We start from the raw sequence: 25453 nt of genomic DNA on the forward strand, positions 1-25453 counted from the left end.
GCTTAGCGCATATGAACAAGGTTTTCAGCGCACAGGATAACAAAATGCGAGTCTACTCAAATATTACATCTTTGGAGCACTCACCCGCAATCATGCGGGCACCCTTCAGGACACTCTTATAATACATTTCGGGCGTACGATACTCCTTGCCCGCCGGTGGCGCGTCCGTCAGCAGCTTCTCAGTGTCCATCCTGCCCTAGTGCACCTTTGCACGGGCAAGGGCCCGATGGGCACCTTCAATGCAGGCGGAATGCTTGACGACCTCCACCCAGGGACACGCGTCCACCAGCCGCCGTACCAGGCCAAAATAGCTCCCAGGCATGGCCTCCTTGGGCCACAGCCGAACTATGAGGCCCTTCATGGCTTGTTCGTCTACCTTGTGGAGCTCGACCAGCTGCTTCAGCTGGTCGCTAAGGGGCACCGGATGTCCGGCCTCAGCATACTGAGACCAGAAGACCTTCTCCGTCAAGCTCCCCTCCTCGGCCCGGTAGAAAGCGGCAGCATCTGACATGCTGCGGGGCAGATCTGTGAATGCTCCTGGAGAGCTCCGAATTCGGGTAAGTAATAGGTAATTCACATTCACATGCTTGCTTTGCATGAAAAATGCCTTACCCGCTGCTATTTTCTTCAAATCCTTGACCTCCTGGAGGGCCTTGTGGGCTTCGGCCTTAGTGGCTTTGGCGCTCTCAAGAGCCAATGCAAGCTTGGACTCTCGAGTCCTTGAGTCGCGCTCCAAACCCTCATGTTTTTCCATGAGAGCCTAGAGCTCTTGCTGCACCTCCACCACCCGCGCCTCCTGCTACTCCCGCTCGGCTCGCTCTGCGGCCGCATTGCGTTCGGCCGCAGACACCGCCTCCTTCAGGGTCGCCACCTTGTTCGTGGCCCCTGTAGTACCCATGTTATCCTTGTTATTTCTCTTGCAACCAAAATCCTTTTCTGTAAGGTACAAATTTAATACGGTGTTACTCACCTTCCTTGTCCTCGAGTTGCTTCTTGGCACGGCCGAGCTCGCTCTCGGACCGCTCGAGGTTCTGCTTCAAAGCATCAACCTCCGCAGTCAGTGCGGCAGAGGTCAGCAGCGCAGCCTGCAATCCCATATTGACATATTTTTTAGACCTCCTGCGTATATCTTTTTAGATCCTCAGTCCGGCTTTTCTTTCCGAACACCGAACAGAGCATCAGAGGCTACTGTCTATGTGGTATTATATTACATATTTTAAATTTCTTACCTCAAAGCCTGTTAAGAGGCTGCTGTAGGCTTCGGTCAGCCGCTCTTGGCGAGCTGAACCTTCTGAATCACCGCACTCATGATAGCGTCGTTGAGCGCCTCCAACAAGTTATCCGGCGCCTCCGGTTGGACGGCGGCCGCCGGTGTCACAGTCTTGCCCTTCTTACGAAGGGGCTGCCTGCCAGACTCCGGAACCACTGTAGGTTCCGGTGCGGAGTCCGGTACAAAGTCCGGGAGGTTGCCCTGTGGCACCTCCGGAGCCTCCCCCTCCTGGTGGGTCCCCTCCTGGGATCCCACCTTGGCGTCATCAGCATCACGAGGGGTGGAGGCGGTCGGAAAGGAATCCATATCCGACGTAGCCAAGGACCCGCTCGACGAAGCGGGAAGATCGTCCTTGGCCGGACTACAGGTTGTATGCGGCATTAGAAGGACACCACGTGGCAAAAAGAGAAATTATAAATCATCCAGGAATTCGGACACTTACGATCTTGCCAGGGGCTTGGCCCTTGAGGGCCACTCCTCGTCGCCATCGTCGGCGTTGGTGCAGCAGTCCGGAGGAAGGGTCCGTCCTTTCTTGGACCCTTCGGCCGCCCTCGTTGGGGAGGCCTTCCTCTTCTTCTCTCCCCCCGCTGGGGGAGAGGCCTCTTTCTCCTCCTCCTCGGGGGAGGAGTCCGCCTTGGAGTCATCGGACGATGAGTCCGATACCAACTGGCGCCGGGAACTCCTTCGGGCTCCCGTGACCTTCTTCTTGGCTTTCTTCTCCGGCACCACGTAAAGTGCCGGGACCAGCAGCCCCGTCAAACGGGTGTCCGCTGGGTCTCCTAGAAGGCCGGACAGTTAACCTGTCCGGACGTCTTCTGCCAGTCCTGTTAAAGGCATTGGGAGTTTTTAGATCCCACACAGAGTCAAACTGTGAAAGAAATGAGTGTCCCATAAAGGATGACATAGCTTACCTCACCGGCCGGGCGCTGCATGCTGAATCCGCGATCTTCAGTTGCGGATGCAGGGGCTTCTCCCCCCTTGAACAGCACCCTCCAGGCAGCTTCGTACGTTGTGTCGAAGAGCCCACTCAGTGTCCGGTGCTATGCCGGATCAAACTCCCACAGATTGAAGGCCCGTTGCTGGCAGGGGAGAATCCGGCGGACGAGCATGACCTGGATCACGTTGACAAGCTTAAGCTTCTTGTTCACCAGGGTCTGGAGACAGGACTGGAGTCCGGTCAGCTCCTCCGAACTACCCCATAGCAAGCCCTTCTCTTTCCAGGAGGTGAGCTGCATGGGGGTACCAGATCTGAACTCGGGGGCGCTGCCCATTTAGGTCACGTGGCTCGGTGATGTAGAACCACCCCGACTGCCACCCTTTGATGGATTCCACGAAGGCACCCTCAAGCCAAGTGACGTTGGGCATTTTGCCCACCATGGCGCCTCCGCACTCCGCTTGGACGCCCTTCACCACCTTCGGCTTGACATTGAAGGTCTTTAGCCACAAGCCGAAGTGGGGCTGGATGCAGAGGAAGGCCTCGCACACGACGATAAACACCGAGATGTTGAGGATGAAGTTTGGAGCCAGATCATGGAAGTCTAGGCTGTAGTAGTACATGAGCCCCCGGACGAAGGGGTGAAGTGGGAAGCCCAGTCCGTGGAGGAAGTGGGGAAGAAACACGACCCTCTCATGGGGCCTGGGGGTGGGGATGAGCTGCCCCTCGTCGGGCAGCCAGTGCGTGATGTCGCTGGACAGGTATCCGGCGCCGCGCAGCTTCTCGATGTGCCCCTCCGTAACGGAGGAGGCCATCCACTTGCCTCCCGCTACGGATATGGCTGGAGAAGGTTGAGGCGAGATGTGCGGACTTGGGCGCTGGAGTTCGAGTGCGCGGAGATGGATAAGCAATGGAGGAAGAAGGCGTAGGTAAAAAAGGCGGATCCTTATCCCCTTATATATGGGCGGACGAAGACTATGCGTCCCCACCGGCCTGGTAAAACTCGCTTATCTCCCAAGCGCCACAATCAATGGCGCGGTTGGGTTACTCACGTCCGTATTGATGGGAATCCCGGAATAAGGGGAACACGATCTCTGCTTCGACAAGACGTGCCAAGGAAACCGCTTCGCTAAACGCGCTGAGGTGGTATAATAAAAACGATACAAGTAAAGGCTTGGTAGTGGTGTGACGTCACGCCACAAAATACGTCAGCAGATTGAACTTGTGTGCATATTATTCTCTCTACGGTGGTATGTGGAATTTATTTTATGGAGCCGGACACTATCCTGGTGTTCACAATCTTCTATGAATTATTCGGAGGAGGAACCCGCCTTGCAATGCCGAAGACAATATGCGCGCCGGACTCGTCGTCATTGAAGCCTGGTTCAGGGGCTACTGAGGGAGTCCTGGACTAGGGGGTGTCCAGATAGCCGAACTATCATCATCGGTCGGACTCCAAGACTATGAAGATACAAGATTGAAGACTTCGTCCCGTGTCCGGATGGGACTTTCCTTGGCGTGGAAGGCAAGCTTGGCAATACGGATATGTAGATCTCCTACCATTGTAACCGACTCTGTGTAACCCTAGCCCTCTCCGATGTCTATATAAACCGGAGGGTTTTAGTCCATAGGACAAACAACCATTACAACAATCGTACCATAGGCTAGCTTCTAGGGTTTAGCCTCCTTGATCTCGTGGTAGATCCACTCTTGTACTACCCATATCATCAATATTAATCAAGCAGGGGTAGGGTTTTACCTCCATCGAGAGGGCCCGAACCTGGGTAAAAACATCGTGTCCCTTGTCTCCTGTTACCATCCGCCTAGACGCACAGTTCGGGACGCCCTACCCGAGATCTGCCGGTTTTGACACCGACACCCCCCCCCCATGGGAGCCGAACGCTCCGGGCTCAGGGCGGCCGAAGTACTAGCTTCTGGCCTCTGCAAATCTGGACTCCTCCGTGACGACACCTCGGGGTCGCCCGCCCCATGAGGCGGAGAGGTTGGTGGGGTTTCACTCTCCATCATCTCCGGAAGGAGATCCCCCGAAGACGAGCTCTGTCAAGAAGAGCTGCTAGCCGGACTGCAAAGAATGGATCCTGGTTACTGTTCTTGGAGGAGGAAGCATTAGCTTTGTATTTACGATTAAACTTATAGCTCGGCTGAGGGCTGGCCCGTTTGCGGGCATGGCGCGGTGAAGACGCCCTTCGGGGCAGGGCCCCCTGGTGAAGTTTTCTTCCCTTGCCTGGGCGCCTCTGTCTCCAAGTCTTCAGAGGCGGCCCTCTTCTTCCCACGAGGGGAGGAGACCTTAGATTCCCCCCCCCCCAACTATCCTCCTTTGGGGAGGTAGCAATTCCCCCAGTTTGGATGTGCAGTGTGTGAACTTCTGCTTCTCTGTTCTTCCCTTTGCCTTTCCCTGAGGGCACCTTACTTAGCACACGACCAAGCATCTTGGCTATAGCGGGACTAGGCGAGCCTTTGGGAAGTGGCGCCGGACACCTGATTCTCTCCGCCTTGCTGAGCCATTCCTGGCCACGGAGGATTCTTAGAATAATGATTATGATAAATATAAACGAAGTGTTCGGTTTCTTGGTTACTTACTTGGGTATCTGGGCGATTGCAGCTCAGGCCCGCGTCCTCCGTGGTGTCCGGACACTTTACTTGTGGTCTGAAGAATAACTTACACATCCCTTCGAGCGTCAGGCCGAAGAAGTGCAAAATAGTCCGCGGACCTTCCGGATTGAACTCCCACATTCGGAGAGGCCGGCGTTTCCACGGCAACACCCATCGGACTAGCATTACCTGAATTATGCTGACAAGGCTAATGTCCCTCTCAAGAAGCTCCCGGATGCGGCTCTGCAATGTTGGTACATCCGTAGCAGACCCCCAATCCCATCCTACATTGGCCCATGACACCAGTTGAGGCAGAGGGCCCGAGCGGAAGTCGGGGGCAGCCACCCACTTTGTGCCTCTGGGAGCCGTGACATAAAACCACCTCCACTGCCATAGATCGAACACCTCTGGGAAGGAGCCCTCTGGCCATGGGGCGTCGGTGAGGGAGTCCTGGACTAGGGGGTGTCCGGACAGCCGGACTATCATCGTCCGCCGGACTCCAAGACTACGAAGATACAAGATTGAAGACTCCGTCCCGTGTCCGGATGGGACTTTCCTTGGCGTGGAAGGCAAGCTTGGCGATACGGATATGTAGATCCCCTACCATTGTAACCGACTCTGTGTAACCCTAGCCTCCTCCGGTGTCTATATAAACCGGAGGGCTTTAGTCCGTAGGACACAACATTCATTACAACAATCATACCATAGGCTAGTTTCTAGGGTTTAGCCTCCTTGATCTCGTGGTAGATCCACTCTTGTACTACCCATATCATCAATATTAATCAAGCAGGACGTAGGGTTTTACCTCCATCGAGAGGGCCCGAACCTGGGTAAAAACATCGTGTCCCTCGTCTCCTGTTACCATCCGCCTAGACGCAAAGTTTGGGACCCCCTACCCGAGATCCGCCGGTTTTGACACCGACATTGGTGCTTTCATTGAGAGTTCCTCTGTGTCGTCACCGATAGGCTTGATGGCGTCTTCAACCAACAATGCTATCCAGGGTGAGACTTTTCTCCCCGGACAGACCTTCGTATTCGGCGGCTTCGCACTGCGGGCTAATTCGCTTGGCCATCTGGAGCAGATCGAAAGCTACGCCCCTGGCCGTCAGGTCAGATTCGGAAGCCTAAACTTCACGGCCAATGTCCGCGGAGACTTGATCTTCGACGGACCCGAGCCACTGCCGAGCGCGCCACACTGTTGCGATGGGCACGATCTAGCTCTGCCGCCGAACAGTGCCTTGGTGGCCGCACACGAATCCGCTCTGGCCATTAGTCCGGAGCCGATCGCCCGGATAGAGGATCGGTGGATAGACACCGCCTCGAGGGCTTCAACTTCCATGGCGATGGAGCCAAACAATAATCTTGTCCCCCGCGAAATTTGTGATTCCGAGGTGCCGGACTCCGAACCTCCCGCGCCCCTACCAATCAAATCGGATTGGGCGCCGGTTATGGAATTCACCGCCGCAGACATCTTCCAATACTCGCCCTTTGGCGATATCCTGAATTCACTAAAGCATCTCTCGTTATCAGGAGAGTCCTGGCCGGACTATGGCCAGGATGGTTGGGGTACGGACGACGAAGAAATTCAGATCCCACCCACCACCCACTTTGTAGCCACTGTCGACGATCTAACCGACATGATAGACTATGACTCCGACGACATCGACACTATGGACGACAATACCGGAGACGAACAAGAAACAGAGGCTATAAGGCACGGGAGGACCACCTCGTCATATGACATATACATGGTGGATACCCCAAAGGAGAGTGACGACGAGGACGTACTCACCCCCACTAAACAAGAATCTCGTCTCGAGATTCAAGTGTAGGGTAAGGTGAAGGGGAAACGCAAACTAGTATAATCTTCACGATCCAGTTGCACTTCAAATGGACGTTGATTCGTTCACCATCATTGTCTCGAAGTCTTGCTCTGAGAACTCCAACTAACACGGGCCGCGGCAGAAGATAACCCCGCCGATAAACAACCAAAACGGCGACGCAGACGCCGCCCTAAGTCCCGCCTCAACGACAACAACGCTCCCAATAAGCCCGTAATACAGCAGGGCTCACAATTGGACGACGAACATGCAGACAAGCAACCGTCCGAACATGACGAGTCAGATAATCAGTCCAGGCCCAGCGAAAATGACAGTCCGGACCACCTCCTGCCGGGCACGCCGCCAGAGAGCAAAAACCTTCGGAAAAGACTCGTCAACACTGCAAGAAGCCTGAAGAAGGAACAGCGGAAGCTCAAGACAGCGGAAGACACCCTCAGAATGAGATGGAGCAAAGTGCTCAAAACCGCAGATAAATACGGCAATGGCCACCAATCAAAGAGCTACCCGAAGCGTAAGCTGCTACCAGAATTCGACGAGGAGGCCATAGAGCCTCCACCGTCAAAAAATAAAGAGGTTGCCTGGTTGGATAGACGGCCAGATGATAGGCAAAATTCCGAAAGCGGCGCCACACATAAACCAACCAACGAACTTGAAAGGACAGATGGCCCAGCCAGGTCCATCTACGGGCCAAAGAAGAAGGCCCCAAGAAGCAAGGCAACACGTCAAGTGTCCGAAGATAGCGGCACACACAAATATAGGGGCGCCGCACACCCGCTATGTTTCACCGATGAGGTGCTGGACCATGAGTTCCCAGCAGGATTTAAACCCATAAACATAGAGGCCTACGATGGAACAACAGACCCTGGAGTCTAGATAGAAGATTATATACTGCACATACACATGGCCAGAGGAGACGATCTCCACGTCATAAAATACCTACCCCTCAAGCTCAAAGGGCCAGCCCGTCATTGGCTTAAAAGCCTCCCGGAAAACACTATTGGAAGTTGGGAAGAGCTCGAGGACGCGTTTAGAGCAAATTTTGAAGGGACTTCTGTCCGCCCTCCAGATGCAGATGATCTAAGTCATATAACTCAACGGCCCGGAGAGTCAGCGCGGAAATTCTGGAATAGGTTTCTCACCAAAAAGAACCAAATAGTCGACTGTCCGGATGCCGAAGCCTTAGCAGCTTTCAAACACAATGTCCGAGACGAATGGCTTGCCAGGCACCTCGGCCAAGAGAAACCAAGGACAATGTCCGCACTAACAAGCCTCATGACCCGCTTCTGTGCGGGAGAGGATAGCTGGCTAGCAAGATGCAGCACCAGCGACCCAAGTACATCCCAGAGAAGAGGTGGAAACGGTAAATCACGGCGCAGAAAAGAGCAGCGCCGGAATAAAGAGAAAGGCCCAAAGAGCACGGCAGTCAACGCCGGATTCAAAAGCTCGCGGCCAAACAACAAAACAACGCTTCTTAAGGATGACAGCGATGATCTGTCCAGCTTAAATAAGATTCTGGGTTGGATATGTCAAATACACAGTACCCCCGGAAGGCCTGCAAATCACACCCACAGGGATTGTTGGGTTTTTAAACAGTCCGGCCGACTAAATGCCGAACACAAGGGGCTCGACGCGTCAAGCGAAGAAGATAAACCCCACCAGCAGAGCACCGGAAAACAAAAGACTTTCCCACAAGAGGTCAAAGCAGTAAACTCACTTCATGTGATAATACGGAAAAATAGTGCGGCACTTTCTAAAAAGAGCTTCGCGCGGTCCAACCCAGCAGACCATAGAGATTGGATATCAAAACCAATCACTTTCGACCACCTGGACTATTCCAGAAGCATTCGAAACACGGGACAGACTCCCCTGATATTGAATCCCATAATAGACGGGCTACAATTCACTAACGTCCTAATGGACGGAGGCAGCGACTTAAACCTACTGACAATCCGTAAGATGGGGATAGACCTTACCAAAATTCGACACAGCCGCACTTCCTTCAAAGGAGTGACGCCAGGCCCTTATGCCAAGTGCACAGGCTCCATATTACTAGAAGTCGTGTTCGGATTGCCGAACAATTTTCGAAGCGAAAAATTAATTTTTCACATCATCCCATTTGAAAGTGAATATCAAGCACTCTTGGGACGAAAGGCTTTTGTCCGCTTCAACGCCATACCGCATTACGCGTCTCTTACACTCAACATGCCCGGTCCGCGTGGCGTCATTTCAGTGCGAGGGTCACTTAACGACCCCGGACTCGGATAGACGAATCTGGCTTCAGCAGGCTAGGGGCTCCCTAGCCGCATACCTCTTCACAGGGGGCTGCGCGCACAAACAACCGCGGGTTCATACAAACCCCGCTTTAATCATTTATATTTCTTCTTTTACACATCTATTTTTCGCACACATCGTTTTCAAACTGAGCGTTCCTCTCTTTTTACAGATGAACAATGTGCATTCCCGTCCAGGATAACGGCGCAACGGAGACACGGGCGCAGACGTGCAGTAGGGACCCGTTGCGAGGATTCTTTTCAGATTAAGACCCTGCGTAGACCTTTTTTAAATGTCTCTTGTTGTTATTCTCCCTTGGTTTCTTCCTATAGCCAAAGCGGAGCCTGACGTTTTGGCATCGGCCGCGTCAGAAGACCATGCCCGTACTTGGACACTAGGGGCTTAGGGCATTGTTCTGCCCATTATCATAAAGACCGAACACCTCAGGGAGTGTTCGGCGTCTCGAGTTAGGCATTATATGCATCAGCTCCGAATCATGTCTTTGGTCAAATGTTGGGTTTGCCCGGCTCCTGTGTTTTGCTGCCTTATGTTCCGTATCATCGGCTAACGCGGCACCAGGAGAACTACTGCGATTGTGCCCCAGTTCGGCTGGGCGAGCACCTCAGTAGAGAAAGCCGAAAACTGACTGTCATGATACAGCGAGAGACTGGTCAAACACTCGATCGACCACCGAAATGTTTAGAATTCCCCGCTTTGACGAAGGACCGTTTCCCGGTCAGGCACACACGCGCCTCGAATTCGGAGAAGTGCGGTGCCCCAAGGGGCTATATCGTAGCCCCACCCTCGAGCTCCACTGGCTAAGTGAAAGTGATAAAGCATTATAGTCCGGATTGCCTCGTTCGCTACGCTAACACCTCCTTAACAGGACCGAGACGTCGGATTAAGTGTGAAAACGCGCTATTTTTGCGAACACCCCCGCACCTTGTGCGTGGGGGCTGAAGCCGAAGACTGCAATCTTTCAAGTTATACAAATGTATACGTAAACGGCCGCACAGGAGAAGTTTTACTACTTGGGACGCACAAGTATAAAAAGCAGTTATAGCATAATCATTGTTTTACAAGCTAAAACATTTATTTGAACGTGATATTTTTCGAGCATTGCGACTCTATTACACGAGCGCCACGCATAACTTCCCCGAAATAGTGCTCGGCAGGGAGCCGGCTTTCATCCGAACCCTGGGCGGCAACAGCGGTGGCATCCATCTCCGGACAGTGCGCCTTCACACGGGCAAGAGCCATCCGCGCGCCCTCGATGCAGGCCGACCGCTTCATCTCCTTTATATGCGGCACCGCTCCAAGGAATTGCTGCAGTAAGCCGAAGTAGCTCGTCGCCTTGGGCCTCTCTGGCCAGACATGGGCCACGATGTCAGTCATGGCAAGTCCGGTCAATCTATTTAGCTCGGCCCATTCGGCCAACCGGTCTGTCAACGAAAGTGAGCGATCCGGACTATGGAATTGAGACCAGTATAGCTCTTCCGTCTTGTGATCCTCCTGGCTCCGGAAGTGCTCAACGGCATCAGCCGCACTTGCAGCTAAGTCCATATACGGATCCTCCGGACTCCATAGCCGCTCAAATGAGCATACTTTCGATCCATAAACCGGCGACGCAGCAAAAAAGGCTTGCCAGCCACGATATCTCCGGCCTGGCGCAGTTCCTCCTTCATAGCCCGCATTGCAGAGCGGGCATCCTTGGCTTCGGCGGTGGCCTTCTTCAGGTCTTCCCGCTCCGATAAGCGCTCCTTTTCAAGAGCCTCATTGCGGTCGGCAGCATCCTTTACTTTCATGGCCAGTTCGGCCACCTCTGCCCTGCTTAGGCAGTGTGCAGCCCTTTCGGCTTTCAACTCCTCGGCCGCCCTCGAGGCAGCCGCGTCACTCCTTCGGGCTTGCTCCTTAGCTCGAGCAAGTTCGGCCCGAAGGCTCTCCACAGCAGCAGCACCGTCTGTACAACATCATATAATTTATCAGAGGAGGGCTTCGACCCCCTTAATAAAGCGACTGCGGAGAACTCATTTACCTTGCGACTCGTCAAGTCGCCGGTTGACAAGTGCGATGTCCGCATCCGCCAAGTCAAGTTGCCGATTTAACTCGGCAAACCCACTAGTCCGGCTAGCCCTCGGACTATCCGCCACCTGCATAGGAACGGCGGCATTCATTACTTCCGATTTCGATCCTCGGCACGCTGTCGTTTTCGACAACCTACTGAGTCTCAGGGGCTACTATCTATACAGGGCGCATTTTCATGTGCAAAACTGTTAAAAGACAAAAGGGTGCGTCATTCTCGCATACCTCAAATCCCGCCAGCAAACTCATGGCGGCATTGCACAATCCGCTCTCGGCGGACGAAATCCTCCCAATCACCATACGCATCAATGCACGGTGATCTTCTGAAATGGACGCCCTCTCAAGCAGATTCTTCAGTTCTCCCGGCCGGATACTAGTGGGTGCCGAACTCTCTGGCCCCTCCAGACTCGAGGATACCCTTCGTGACGATACTTCAGGCTCGCCTGCCTTATCTGACGGCGCTGCAGACGGAGGCGTTTCGCTCTCCATCATCTCCGGAAGAAGGTCCCCCGAAGATGAACTCATCTGAGAAGGTTGCAGATCCGAACTGCAATATAAATATTTCGGTTACCCACAGAAGCACAAATGAAGGTATTTCCTTACTAATTAACTCCCTTTTTCATACTCACGGCTCGCTGGAGGGCTGATCCTTTGGCGATGATTGTGCGTCCGGATTCTCTCCAGACGCCGGACCCCCCGGTGAAGATCTCTTCCCACGCTTAGGGACTTTGGCCTCCGGATCTTCGGAGGCGGTCCTCTTCTCCCCCTGGAGGGAGGGGTTCTTGATTCCCCCCTCCTCAGACGCCCCTTTGGGCGAAATATTAGCTCCTCTATTTTTCCCTTCGCTCCCTTCTGTGGGCACGACCTCCAACATTCTGACCAGCACGGGCTCCAGTGCGGTCTCTGGGAGGGGGGCCGGACACCTTATCAGCCTTGATCGCGCCACCCATTCTTGTGAAGAGTAAGGGGTCAGGAGGCGAACTCTAGAAAGGCATATAAACAGAATGTCCGGACTCTGGGCTATTTACCTGAGTATCTGGGCGATTGCGGCTTAGGCATGCGTCCTCGGCTAATTCCGGACACGCCACCTGCGGTCCGAAGAACAACTTGTACATCTCCACGGGTGTCGCACCCATAAAGTTTTGGAGAATCCGAGGTCCCTCCGGGTTGAACTCCCATAGATGGAGAGGACGGCGTTTGCAGGGCAGAAGATGCCTGATTAGCATAACCTGCATCACCACGACCAGATTGATCTCCCTCGCTTGGAGGTCTCGAATCCGGCCCTGCAGTGGGGGCACGTCTTTGGACGGCCCCCAATTGAGCCCTTGGTTGACCCACGACATCAGTTGGCGTGGAGGTCCCGGGCGGAATGAAGGCAGCGGCTTTTGTTTGCTGCCCCTCGGAGCGGTGATATAGAACCACTCCTGCTGCCACAGCCCGAGTTCCTCTTGGAAGGAACCCTCGCGCCACGGGGCATCGGCCTTTTTGCTTATGGCCGCCCCGCCGCACTCCGCTTGATGCCCCCCGATCATCTTCGTCTTCACATTGAAGGTCTTCAGCCACAGGCCGAAGTGGGGAGTGACGCGGAGGAACGCTTCGCAGACGATAATGAATGCGGAGATGTGGAGGATGGACTCCGGAGACAAGTCATGAAAGTCCAGCCCATAGTAGAACATGAGCCCTCTCATGAAGGGGTCCGTCGGGAAGCCTAAACCCCGACGGAGGTGGGATACGAAGACGACGTATTCACCGGGCTCGGGGGCGGGCACGGCCTGCCCTTGGGCAGGCAACCTGTGCGAAACCTCGTAGGCCAGGTACTTGGCCTCACGTAACTTCAATATGTCCCCCTCCGTGACGGAGGAGGGCATCCACCGGCCCTGGAGGTCGGAGCCGGACATGATTGAGGATCCGAAGCGCTCGAATCTGAGGCTCTGGGTGTTGGAACTGGGAGCGAGGCGGAGATTCGATGCGAGATTGAAGAACAAGAAGGAGCCTTGGTCCTCTTATAAAGGGGGAAAATACCAAGAGCCGTCTCCGTGACCGTTTGGGATTCACCTTCGATAGAGGAGGCGTGGCGACGGGAACGGTTGGGTTTCCCACGCACGTATTGATGAGAATCCCGGAATAAGGGGAACACGATCTCTGCCTCGACAAGACGTGCCAAGGAAACCGCTTCGCTGAACATGCTGAGGTGGTATAGTAAAAAACGATTCAAACAAAGGCTTGGTAGCGGTGTGATGTCACGCCGCGTAATACATCAGCAGATTGAACTAAGTGTACATTTTATTCTCTCTACGGTGGAATGTGGAATTTATTTTGCAGAGCCGGACACTATCCTGGTGTTCGCGATCTTCTCTGGATTATTCAAGGGAGGAACCCGCCTTGCAATGCTGAACATTATGCGCGCTGGACTTATCGTCATTGAAGCCTGGTTCAGGGGCTACTGAGGGAGTCCTGGACTAGGGGGTGTACGAACAGCCGGACTATCATCATCCGCCGGACTCCAAGACTACGAAGATACAAGATTGAAGACTCTGTCCCGTGTCCGGATGGGACTTTCCTTGGCGTGGAAGGCAAGCTTTGCGATACGGATATGTAGATCCCCTACCATTGTAACCGACTCTGTGTAACCCTAGCCTCCTCCGGTGTCTATATAAACCGGAGGGCTTTAGTCCGTAGGACACAACATTCATTACAACAATCATACCATAGGCTAGCTTCTAGGGTTTAGCCTCCTTGATCTCATGGTAGATCCACTCTTGTACTACCCATATCATCAATATTAATCAAGCAGGACGTAGGGTTTTACCTCCATCGAGAGGGCCCGAACCTGGGTAAAAACATCGTGTCCCTCGTCTCCTGTTACCATCCGCCTAGACGCACAGTTCGGGACCCCCTACCCGAGATCCGCCGGTTTTGACACCGACAGTCGGCGTTCCTGCTTATTACAGCACCTCCGCACTCCGCGTGTTGCCCCTCAATCATCTTCGGCTTTACATTGAAGGTCTTGAGCCATAAGCCGAAGTGCGAGGTGACGTGGAGAAAGGCCTCGCACACAATGATGAATGACGAGATATGAAGGATGGCGTCCGGAGCTAGATCATGAAAATCTAGCCCATAATAGAACTCACAAAGGGATCGAGGGTGAAGCCTAAGCCGCGGAGGAAGTGAGAGCGACGCTCTCGTTGGCCTCGGGAGTAGGGGTGACCTGCCCTGGAGCAGGAAACCTGTGCTTGATGTCGGCGGTCAGATATCTGACCTCCCTAAGCTTCGCGATGTCCTCTTCTGTGACCGAGGAGGCCATCCACCGGCCTTGAAGGTTGGATCTGGACATGATTGAAGATCCGAAGTGCTTGAGCTTGGACGCCGGGTGTTAGAACTCGAGATACGAAAAAGCGTAAGAGTGGTGGAAAAGAGGGATAGGCCTCGGCCCCTTTATAAAGGGAGTGAATATCAAGCGTCCTCAGTGTAACCGCTTGGGACTCACCTAAAAACACGGAGTCATACCAACAGGCATCATGGGGTTGCACGCGCCCGTATTGATGGAAGATCCCACGATAAGGGGAGCAAGATCTCTGCTTTGGCAAGGTGTGCCAATAAAACTGCCTCGCAATGCGTATCGGGGCAGGCCAAAAAAACCGTTTCATGTTGGGCCGGGCCACGATGCAGGAGCATGCCGTACAAAAATTGTCAGCAGATCGGATTTATGAAGTACTATGCTCTCTACGGTGGTGTGCGGAAATTATCTCACAAAGCCGGGCACAAACCTCAATCTACTTTGGAGTATTCGGAGATGGAACCCGCCTTGCAATGTCGAAGACAATACTGCGCGCCGGACTCATCGTCATTGAAGCCTCGTTTAGGGGCTACTAAGGGAGTCCAGGATTAGGGGGTATCCGGACTGCCGGACTATATACTTTGGCCGGACTGATGGACCATGAAGATACAAGACTCAAGACTTTGCTCCGTGTCCGGATGGGACTCTCCTTTGCGTGGAAGACAAGCTTGGCAATTCGGATATTAGATTTCCTTCTTTGTAACCGACTCTATGTCAACCCTAGCCCCCTTTGCTGTCTATATAAACCGGAGGGTTTGGTCCGTATAGGGACAATCAGAGCAGTCATAATCATCATAGGCTAGCTTCTAGGGTTTAGCCTCTACAATCTAGTGGTAGATCAACTCTTGTAATACTCATATCATCAAGATCAATCAAGCAGGAAGTAGGGTTTTACCTCCATCGAGAGGGCCCGAACCTGGGTAAAACATTGTGTCCCTTGCCTCCTGTTACCATTAGCCTTAGACGCATAGATCGGGACCCCCTACCCGAGATCCGCCGGTTTTGACACCGACAGCGGGGACTAAGTGTCCTTAGCTCAAGGGGAATAAGGTGAAGACGCGGTCTTCTGAGTTGAATCTCAGCCTCCCTAACCAGATGTACAGTTGTCACAGCAACTGGAACTGTTCGAACAAATCCCTGTCCTTCTAAAGCCACCGGTTCTATCTCTTACTTCTCTTTACTTACAGTTTGTCTTCGTGAAGTCATTTCCTGCTTGCATTGTCTGTTTGACTTCACTGTGTGACTACAATTTCTGATTGGCTTCATACTATCTTCCATCCTGATCTTTACTACCTAGCTGCTATTAGTCTTCCTGCTTTCACTTCATTGAATACTTGACTATGGCTTGTCTAGTGTAGTCTACCTTCCGCTGCAATCGAATAGTGTTGTTTATATAGTTTGTCTTTGAAACTTCCACGTTTTGAAGACGTTCATAAAAATTGCCTATTCGCCCCCTCTAGTCGATAACTAGCCCTTTCAATTGGTATCAGAGCAAGGTACTCCCTTGTTCTGTGTGATTCGGTTTAACCACCTGGAGTTTAGCTATGTCGACTTCAGGGATAATCAAAGTCTCCGATGCGTGCCCCATCTTCGATGGCACTGAATATCCCTACTGGAAGAATAGGATGCGCATGCATCTTGAAGCCATTGATGTCGATCTATGGTATGTCGTCAAGAACGGCGTTCCCAAGACTGGTGAAGGTGTCACCCCTGCTGATGTCAAGAAGTTCATTCAACTGGACTCTACTGCCAGGAACATCATCTGTGGTCACCTTACCAAGGGACAGTATGGCCGTGTGAGTGCTCTGGAAACGTCGAAGCTAGTCTGGGACTAGCTCTCCAAGGTCAATGAAGGTGTCTCAACTCAGCGAGATCAACGTATCACTACTCTCCGCAACCTCTTCAACCGCTTCAAGAGACACGACAACGAGAATGTCCATCTCACATTTGATCGCCTCACTGATATCACAAATGAGCTCCAAGCACTCGGCGCCACTGAGATCACGAAGCATGAGATAGTGAAGACACTACTGAGATCTCTTGACAGCTCATTTGACACCTTAGCCCTGATGATATAAGAACGCCCTGATTTTAAGACTCTCGATCCATCTAACATACTTGAGAGGCTCAACACACATGAGTACCAGCTATCTAAGAAACGAGATATCTATGGTCCCAACTATGGCCGAACTCGAGCTTTGAAGGCAAAGGTTGCTGCTTCCTCATCTGAAGAAGAATCTGACTGCAGTTCTGGTGATCCTGAAGACATTGGAAATGAGCTTGCTATGCTTGTGCAGAAGTTCCAGAAATTCACCAAGAAAAAAGGCTTCAGAAAGTCTTCACGATCCAGCTCAAGGAATGATGAAGCTTCTGCCTATGATCACAAGAAGAGAACCTGTCACAAGTGCAAGATACCTGGTCACTACATCTCTGAGTGTCCACAGTGGGACAATGAGAAGAAGAAGAAGAAGATCAAAGAATATGATTCTGATGACAAGAAGAATAAGAAATCCTCAAAGTCTTCTTCCAAGTCTTCTTCCAAGTCTTCGTCACACAAGAAGAGCTCATCTGGCAAAGCCCGTGCTTTTGTTGGCAAGGAAATGGATTCAGAGGAGGAGTCAGCTTCTGAGGAGGAGGAGGTGGAATCTAAGGAGGAGTCAGACTCTGGTGTTGCGAGTCTGGCTCTGGCTACAGCCTACGTCGCCAAGTCCATCTTCAACACCGAGACAATGGCTCCGTCACCAACGCTGATGATAATGACAAGGATGACTCGCCTCCCACGTACTGCTTCATGGCACGTGGTGCCAAGGTAAAATCACGCGATGCTTACTTTCAAACATCAAGTGAAGATGACTCTGATGGTGAATCCAAACCTAGTTATAAAACACTTGCTAAAATTGCAACCGAAGAACAGAAAGCTATGGAACATACTCAAAAACTATTGGACAAAAGCGATGACCTGTTGGATGCGGAAATGACCAAGTCTCAGTCCTTAATTGAAGACATAAAAATCTTCATATTAAGTACCAGGAACTTGAAGGTCGACATGAATCGCTCACAACTTCTCATGAAAAGCTTTCCTATGATTATGTTCAAAGGAAGCAGGAACTTCAGAAATTGAGATCGGATCATGAAGATCTTCAAAAGGAGAATGAGTCACTTCAGACCAGTCCCGCTCAGGAAGGATTTGAACCACCATGCCTAAAATGCATTGAGCGTGCTAACGCTGCTTCTATTGCTGAATGTTCTGCTGCTACTACTATTGCAATATCTTCAACTACTGATGTGGTAACTAACCCCTCCGATGAGAATGCCAGGTTGAAGACACTGCTTGAGACAGGGATGTACAAAAGTCTCAAAGGGCATCAGACATTATGTGATGTCCTCAAACAGCAGATTCTGAACCGAAACCCTAGGAAAGAGGGTGTTGGGTTCGAGAGGAAAATGAATGTTGATGGATCATACTGGAATCCTGAGAAGTACCCCAAAACCACATGGGTTGCTGCAACGGAACCTTCAGATGATCCATCCACCTTATCTGGTTTCACTTGTGCTAACCCCATTATCATTGATGAATCCTTTGATGCAAACTATAAACTGTTTAAGAATCAGAATGGCAAAGTGTTTGCCAGGTGTATTGGTACTAACTGCAGGAATGGGCCACCTATGAAGAAGATATGGGTTCCCAAAAGTTGTCTTGAGAATCTTCCAGTGAATGTCATCATGACACCACCTGTGAAGAAGACAAATCCCATACCAAAGGCTTCATATGGTCCAAAAGCTTCATAGAGACCGAGGACTCATCCGAGTCACCCTAACGTCAATGTTTTGCAGGGAAATCATACTCAGACCCATGAGTATGAGTGTGTTTCCTCAAACCGCTATGTTCATAAAACAAAGAATGTTTCTACTTATTCCTATGAGTATTATTCATCTCCTGCAAGGCTATTTACTAGGGCCCCAAAGCTGAAGTTCTCAGATGCTGCACTTAGACTCATTGCTTCTAAGCCACCCCTGAAAATGTGGGTGGTTAAGAAAACTTAACACTCTTTTGCAGGGAAAGGTCTCCAGCCGGAAATCAAAGGCGTCCAAAACTAATGCTGGGGACCTTAAACATCTTGTGGGGCGCAAGATAAAATGCCCAAATGGCCTTACTATGTACTTTGTTCCAGGATTCCTTGATACTCACCCTATCTATCCTAACCAAGATCTGAATTTTCATGTTCCACTTGTTCGTCAAATGTTTATGCTTCACAACTCGCTTGGTGAAGCCTATCCCCCAAACTGCACTGTAGACTACGACACCTCATACTTCAGAATGGATTATGGACAGTGGATGCACTAACCACATGACGGGCAATCGAAGTCTTCTGATGGATTCAACGCTACTTCCATCAGACAAAAGTCACATCACATTTGCTGACACTGGTAAAAGCAAGGTATTGGGTCTAGGCAGAGTTGCAATATCAAGGCATCAGCACATGGATAAAGTGATGCTTGTTGAATCCCTTGGTTTCAACTTAATGTATGTCTCAATGCTTTGTGACTTAAACATGATTGTGCTATTTGGAAAATATCGATGCCTTGTACTAATGGAATCTGACAAGTCTCTAGTCTTTGAAGGGTATCGGAAAGACGATCTATATATGGTAGATTTCTCAGCAGGACCACAGATGGTCGTATGTCTTCTAGCAAAGGCTTCAGAATGATGGCTCTAGCATCGAAGGCTAGGACATGCTGGCATGAAGAACTTGCACACTCTCGCGAAGAAGAAGCATGTCGTGGGCATGAAAGGCGTCAAGTTCAAGAAGGACCATCTGTGTGGCGCCTGCGAAGCTGGAAAGATGACTAGGGCCAAGCATCGCTCGAAGACAATCATGACTACATCTCAACCCTTCGAGCTGCTCCACAAGGACTTATTCGGCCCTACTCACTACTCTACTCTCACTGCTACTGCTTGCCTCTATGGCTTTGTCACTGTTGATGATTACTCTAGATATACTTGGGTGCATATAATCCTCTACAAGACTGAAGTGTAGGATGTCTTCAGACGCTTTGCCAATCGTGCCATGACGAACTATGGTGTCAAGATCAAGCACATCAGAAGCGACAACAGCACTGAGTTCAAGAACACTGGCCTCAACCTCTATCTGGATACACTTGGTATCACTCATGAGTTCTCTGCTCCTTATACACCTCAGCAGAATGGCATCGCAGAGCGCAAGAACAGAACTCTCATTGAGATGGCTCGAACGATGCTTGATGAGTACAAGACTCCGCGGAAGTTCTGGCCTGAAGCTATTGACACTGCTTGCCACATCATCAACCGTGTTTATCTTCACAAGATTCTGAAGAAAACATCCTATGAGCTCCTAACTGGTAAGAAGCCAAATGTAAGCTACTTCAGAGTATTTGGTACTAGGTGCTGGATCAAGGATCCACATCACACTTCAAAATTTGCACCAAAAGCACATGAAGGTTTTATGCTTGGTTATGGAAAGGATTCACACTCCTACAGAATCTTCAACCTCTTTCACTACAAAGTGGTTGAAACTGTGGATGTGCAGTTCGATGAGACTAACGGCTCGCAAAGAGAGCACCTGCCAAATGTGCTAGATGAAGTACCTCCAAGTGAATCTATCAAGCAGATGGGAATTGGATATATCATACCCTTTGAGAATCAATCTGAAGAGGAACTTGTCACTTCTGCACCTAATCAACCTGAAGAAAAATGCTCAGCCTGAAGACAATCCCCCAAATAATGATATTGATCAGCAAGAGCAAAATCTTCGTCCTGCCCATCCTCATGTTGCAAATGAAGTTCAGATTGAGAAGATAATTGACAGCTTGAATGCACCTGGTCCACTCACTCGTTCAAAAGCAACTCAAAGAGCAACACAGCTAACCAACTTCTGTGGGCATTTTGCATTTGTCTCAATCTCTAAACCCAAGAAAGTTGATGAAGCCTTCATGGAACCTGAATGGATTCAAGCTATGCAAGAAGAGCTTCAACTGTTCGAGCTGAATAATGTGTGGGAATTGGTCGAGCGTCCTGATCCTCGGAAGCACAATATCATTGGCACCAAATGGATATATCGCAACTGCCGGCGTTCTGGGAATGGGTGTCCCTAGACTTGCCTGCCTGCGGCCCGCGGCGTGGCTCAAGGGGGCCCAGCACGGCCCATCTTCATCAACACAAGCTCAAGACCCTCGCGAGGGGCCAAGCCTCGCGGGGCGGACGACAAGGGGCTTCCTCAGGCGCGGCCTCATCGGGCTAGCTCTCGAGGAGGCGGAGAGTTCAAGGCGGGGTACCTCGCGAGGGGCCCATGACGCAAGCCATGACGACCGAGGGCGCCAGTCAGACGCCGGCCCGCGCAGTGTCCTCCTTTCCTCTTTGGTGCTAAGGGAGCAAGCGCAGGCGAGGGCATCAAGCAAAGGCGTCCATTTCGGTGCAACAAGACCAAGACCAGCCCAACGGCAGGAAGGAAGTCATTGTGGAGCCCAAGCAGGCGTCACCACTAGAGCCTTTGACAGGCGAGGACCAACTTTAGTCAGGATAAGTGTACTAGATGTTCCCCTTCAAAATGGCCAATTGTTGGCGCCCTTCCCGCTCAATATTTGGGAAGAGGCCCAGGGCCTTTGCCTATAAATAGGACTAGCCACTCCCATGGTAGAGGCATCCGGACCTGATCTAGAATCTGGATCCTCACCAAGAAACCAGTAGAGAGAGCGGCTGAACTCCTCCTAGCAGTTCATCGCACCAGCCAAGAACAGGCCCTCGTGAGGTTGTTCTTCCTTGTATTGTTCATCATCAGCCCAAGAGGAAATCCACCACACCACACACTGGAGTAGGGTATTACACCACAATGGTGGCCTGAACCAGTATAAACCCTGTGTATCTTGTGTTGTTCCTTCCGTAGTTTAGATCTCAGCGAGTCGGCGAGGAGCAGGTAGGTAGAGGGGAAAATCTCCGCGCGCACCCCAGAGTTCAAACCTCAAGGGTCTGCCGGAACCCTAAATCCGACATTTGGCGCGCCAGGTAGGGGTGCGCCGGAATTCGTCTTCCGTCACCATGTTCTTCCCCGACCATCGCATCCATGTCTGACGCTCGTCGGGCCCGTGCCGAGCGCCGAGCCACCCTCGCTTCCCGTGTCACCCAGACGGCTCCCGTCGGCGGGCGCCCTCGTCGTTCCCTGTCGCCTGCCATCAACGCCGCCACCGGCCCGGCGGGGAACGAGCAGCAAGCATCGTCCCAGCATCCATCCATGAGGCGAGACGGCCGCACTGCTACACCCTCGCTCACCCCAGCTGGTTCTTCGTCTCGCGCGCCCCGCGCGGCTATGGAGGCTTGAGCTGCGCTCATCGCGGCAAATGAGCTCCTGCACTACCGTCCCGTCGATGATGTCTACGAAGAATGGCTCGACCGAGTCGCCGAGCTCGTCCGCGCCGCAGGGGGCTCCCCCGCGCCGTCCTTCTTGCTGCACCACGCCCCGCCCTGTGCGGGCGATGAAGCTCCGGGGGCTCCTCAGCCGCCTCCCCCTCAAGAAGGCGCCCTGGCCCCAAGGCGCGTGGCCCCTGGGCGGAACCCGCTCCGTCAGGCGCCAGCGCGGCAAGAGCAGAGCTGCCAAGAAGTCCCTCACCCATGAGAAGCTGCCCGAGCGCTCCCCGCTCCGGCTCGTCGCGACCACGCTCCTGCCCTAGCACGTCGAGACCCCGCGCTGCTCCCAGCTGCAGCGCATGGGGACCCGCAGGACCAAGCTCTTCGTCGCCCAAGGCCTCCCGTGGCCACAGCGGGCTGCCGCGCCTTCACCACCGAGCTGCGCAGCGTCGCGTGGCCCGGCAAGTTCAAGCCAGACCTGCCTCCTCGCTACGACGGTACGGCTGACCCCGCAGAGTTCCTTCAGCTCTATGAGCTGGGCATCGAAGCTGCCAACGGGGACGAGAAGGTCATGGCGAACTGGTTTCCCATGGCGCTCAAGGACGGGGCCCGCACCTGGCTCCTGAACCTGGCTCCTGTCACGATCTCCTCCTGGGGCGAGATGCACACCCGCTTCATTGCCAACTTCCAGGGTACTCGCGACCGGCCACCCACCGTGAGCGACATGCGCTGCATCAAGCAGCAACTAAGGGAAACCTTGCAGAAGTACATCCAGCGCTTCAACAACGCGCGCCTCAAGATTCCCAAGGTGACCGAGAAGGCCATCATCTCAGCCTTCTCCGACGGCGTGCGCGACGTCAAGATGAAGGAGGAGCTGGCGATGGATGAAGACCTGTGCACTTCCTTGGAGCTGTTCAATTTGGCGACCAAGTGCGCCAGGGCTGAGGAAGGGCGTCTCTCCCTCCTTGAGCTGCCAGCCGCAGACCCAGAAGAGAAGAAACCCAAGGCCAAGGATGTGAAGCGCAAGGGAGCTGCCCTGCTCGTGGCAGAACCGGACACCAAGCGGGGCAGAGACCAGCCCGAATCTTCCAAGGGCAGTCGGTACTGCGTGTACCACGACCTCCACACCCACAACACCAATGAATGCCAAGAGCTCCGGGCCGTGCGAGAAGGAAGGACCGGCCGACGTCCCGACTGCAGCGACCGTGGCTACGGCCGATGAGGAGGAAGGAACGCAGGACGCTGGGAAGACCGCGGCCCTTGACAAGGGTGGCGCGACCAACCTCGCGAGGATCGCTGGCAGGACCCGCCTCGCGAGGGAGGCTAGAGGGATCAGCCTCACGAGGATCGCCCGCAAGGCAACGCAGGCCTCCCTCCACTACCGCCGCAGCCAAGGAGAAATGAGGACCGTCATCAGGACGAGGGGGCTGGGGGCTTCCAGGAGCCACGTGCGATCGCCTGCATCCTAGGCGGAGCTTAAGCCCCAGCCTCTCAACGCATCTTCAAGCAGTTCGCCCGCGAAGTAAATGTAGTCCTCCCCAAGCTCGAGGCCACGCGCCCTCTCAGGTGGTCGGCGTGCACCATCACGTTCAGCTCAGCAGATCAGCTCAAGTGTGCGGCCACCGCCGGGGTGTTGGGGAACGTAGTAATTTCAAAAAAATTCCTACGCACACGCAAGAACATGGTGATGATATAGCAACGAGAGGGGAGAGTGTTGTCTACGTACCCTCGTAGACCGAAGCAGAAGCGTTGACGCAACATAGAGGAAGTAGTCGTACGTCCTCCCGGTTCAACCGATCCAAGCACCGTTACTCCGGCACCTCCGAGTTCTTGATACACGTACAGCTCGATGACGCACCCCGAACTCCGATCCAGCAGAGGCACGGGGAGGAGTTCCGTCAGCACGACGGCGTGGTGACGATCTTGATGTTCTACTGTCGCAGGGCTTCGCCTAAGCACCGCTACGATATGACCGAGGTGTAATCTCGTGGAGGGGGGCACCGCACACGGCTAAGGAACGATCTCAATGATCAACTTGTGTGTCCATGGGGTGCCCCTACCCCCGTATATAAAGAAGTGGGGGAGGGGAGGGCCGGCCCTCTACTATGGCGCGCCCTAGGGGAGTCCTACTCCCACCGGGAGTAGGATTCCCCCTTTCCTAGTCCAACTAGGAGTCCTTCCATGTATTAGGAGTAGGAGACTAGGAAGGGGAAGAGAGAAGGGAAGGAAGGAGGGGGTGCGGCCCCTCCCCCTAGTCCAATTCGGACTAGGCCATGGGGGGCGCGCGGCCTGCCCTAGGCAACCCCTCTCTCTTTCCCGCAGGGCCCAATAAGGCCCAATACTTCTCCCCGGCGAATTCCCATAACTCTCCGGTACTCCGAAAAATACCCGAATCACTCGGAACCTTTCCGAACTCCGAATATAGTAGTCCAATATATCGATCTTTATGTCTCGACCATTTCGAGACTCCTCGTCATGTCCCCGATCTCATCCGGGACTCCGAACTCCTTCGGTACATCAAAACTCATAAACTCATAATATAACTGTCATCGAAACCTTAAGCGTAAGGACCCTACGGTTCGAGAACAATGTAGACATGACCGAGACACGTCTCCGGTCAATAACCAATAGCGGGACCTGGATGCCCATATTGGTTCCTACATATTCTACGAAGATCTTTATCGGTCAGACTGCATAACAACATACGTTGTTCCCTTTGTCATCGGTATGTTACTTGCCCGAGATTCGATCGTCGGTATCCAATACCTAGTTCAATCTCGTTACTGGCAAGTCTCTTTACTCGTTCCGTAATACATCATCTCGCAACTAACTCATTAGTTACAATGCTTGCAAGGCTTAAGTGATGTGCATTACCGAGAGGGCCCGGAGATACCTCTCTGACATCCGGAGTGACAAATCCTAATCTCGAAATACGCCAACCCAACAAGTACCATCGGAGACACCTGTAGAGCACCTTTATAATCACCCAGTTACATTGTGACGTTTGGTAGCACACAAAGCGTTCCTCCGGTAAACGGGAGTTGCATAATCTCATAGTCATAGGAACATGTATAAGTCATGAAGAAAGCAATAGCAACATACTAAACGATCGGGTGCTAAGCTAACTGAATGGGTCATGTCAATCAGATCATTCAACTAATGATGTGATCCCGTTAATCAAATAACAACTCTTTGTCCATGGTTAGGAAACATAACCATCTTTGATTAACAAGCTAGTCAAGTAGAGGCATACTAGTGACACTCTGTTTGTCTATATATTCACACATGTATTATGTTTCCGGTTAATACAATTCTAGCATGAATAATAAACATTTATCATGATATAAGGAAATAAATAATAACTTTATTATTGCCTCTAGGGCACATTTCCTTCACGGGGTCCTCCCAATGCTCTATTCCCCAATCATCAGCAACGTGCTAGTCACCAGGACCCTCATCGATGGTGGGGCAGGGCTCAACGTCCTGTCCATGGAAACATTCAAAAATCTCCAAGTGCCCTACAATCAGCTTCAGCCAACCAAGCCTTTCTCCGGAGTCACCGACGGCTCCACGGTCCCGATTGGGCAGGTCCGCCTCCCTGTCAACTTCGGGGCACGCGACAACTACCGCACCGAGCTCATCGACTTCGACGTCGCCCACATTCGCCTGCCGTACAACGCCATCCTCGGGTACCCAGCGCTGGCCAAGTTCATGGCCGTAACCCACC

Source organism: Triticum dicoccoides, chromosome 7B (assembly GCF_002162155.2).
Source record: "Triticum dicoccoides isolate Atlit2015 ecotype Zavitan chromosome 7B, WEW_v2.0, whole genome shotgun sequence".
NCBI lineage: Eukaryota > Viridiplantae > Streptophyta > Magnoliopsida > Poales > Poaceae > Triticum > Triticum dicoccoides.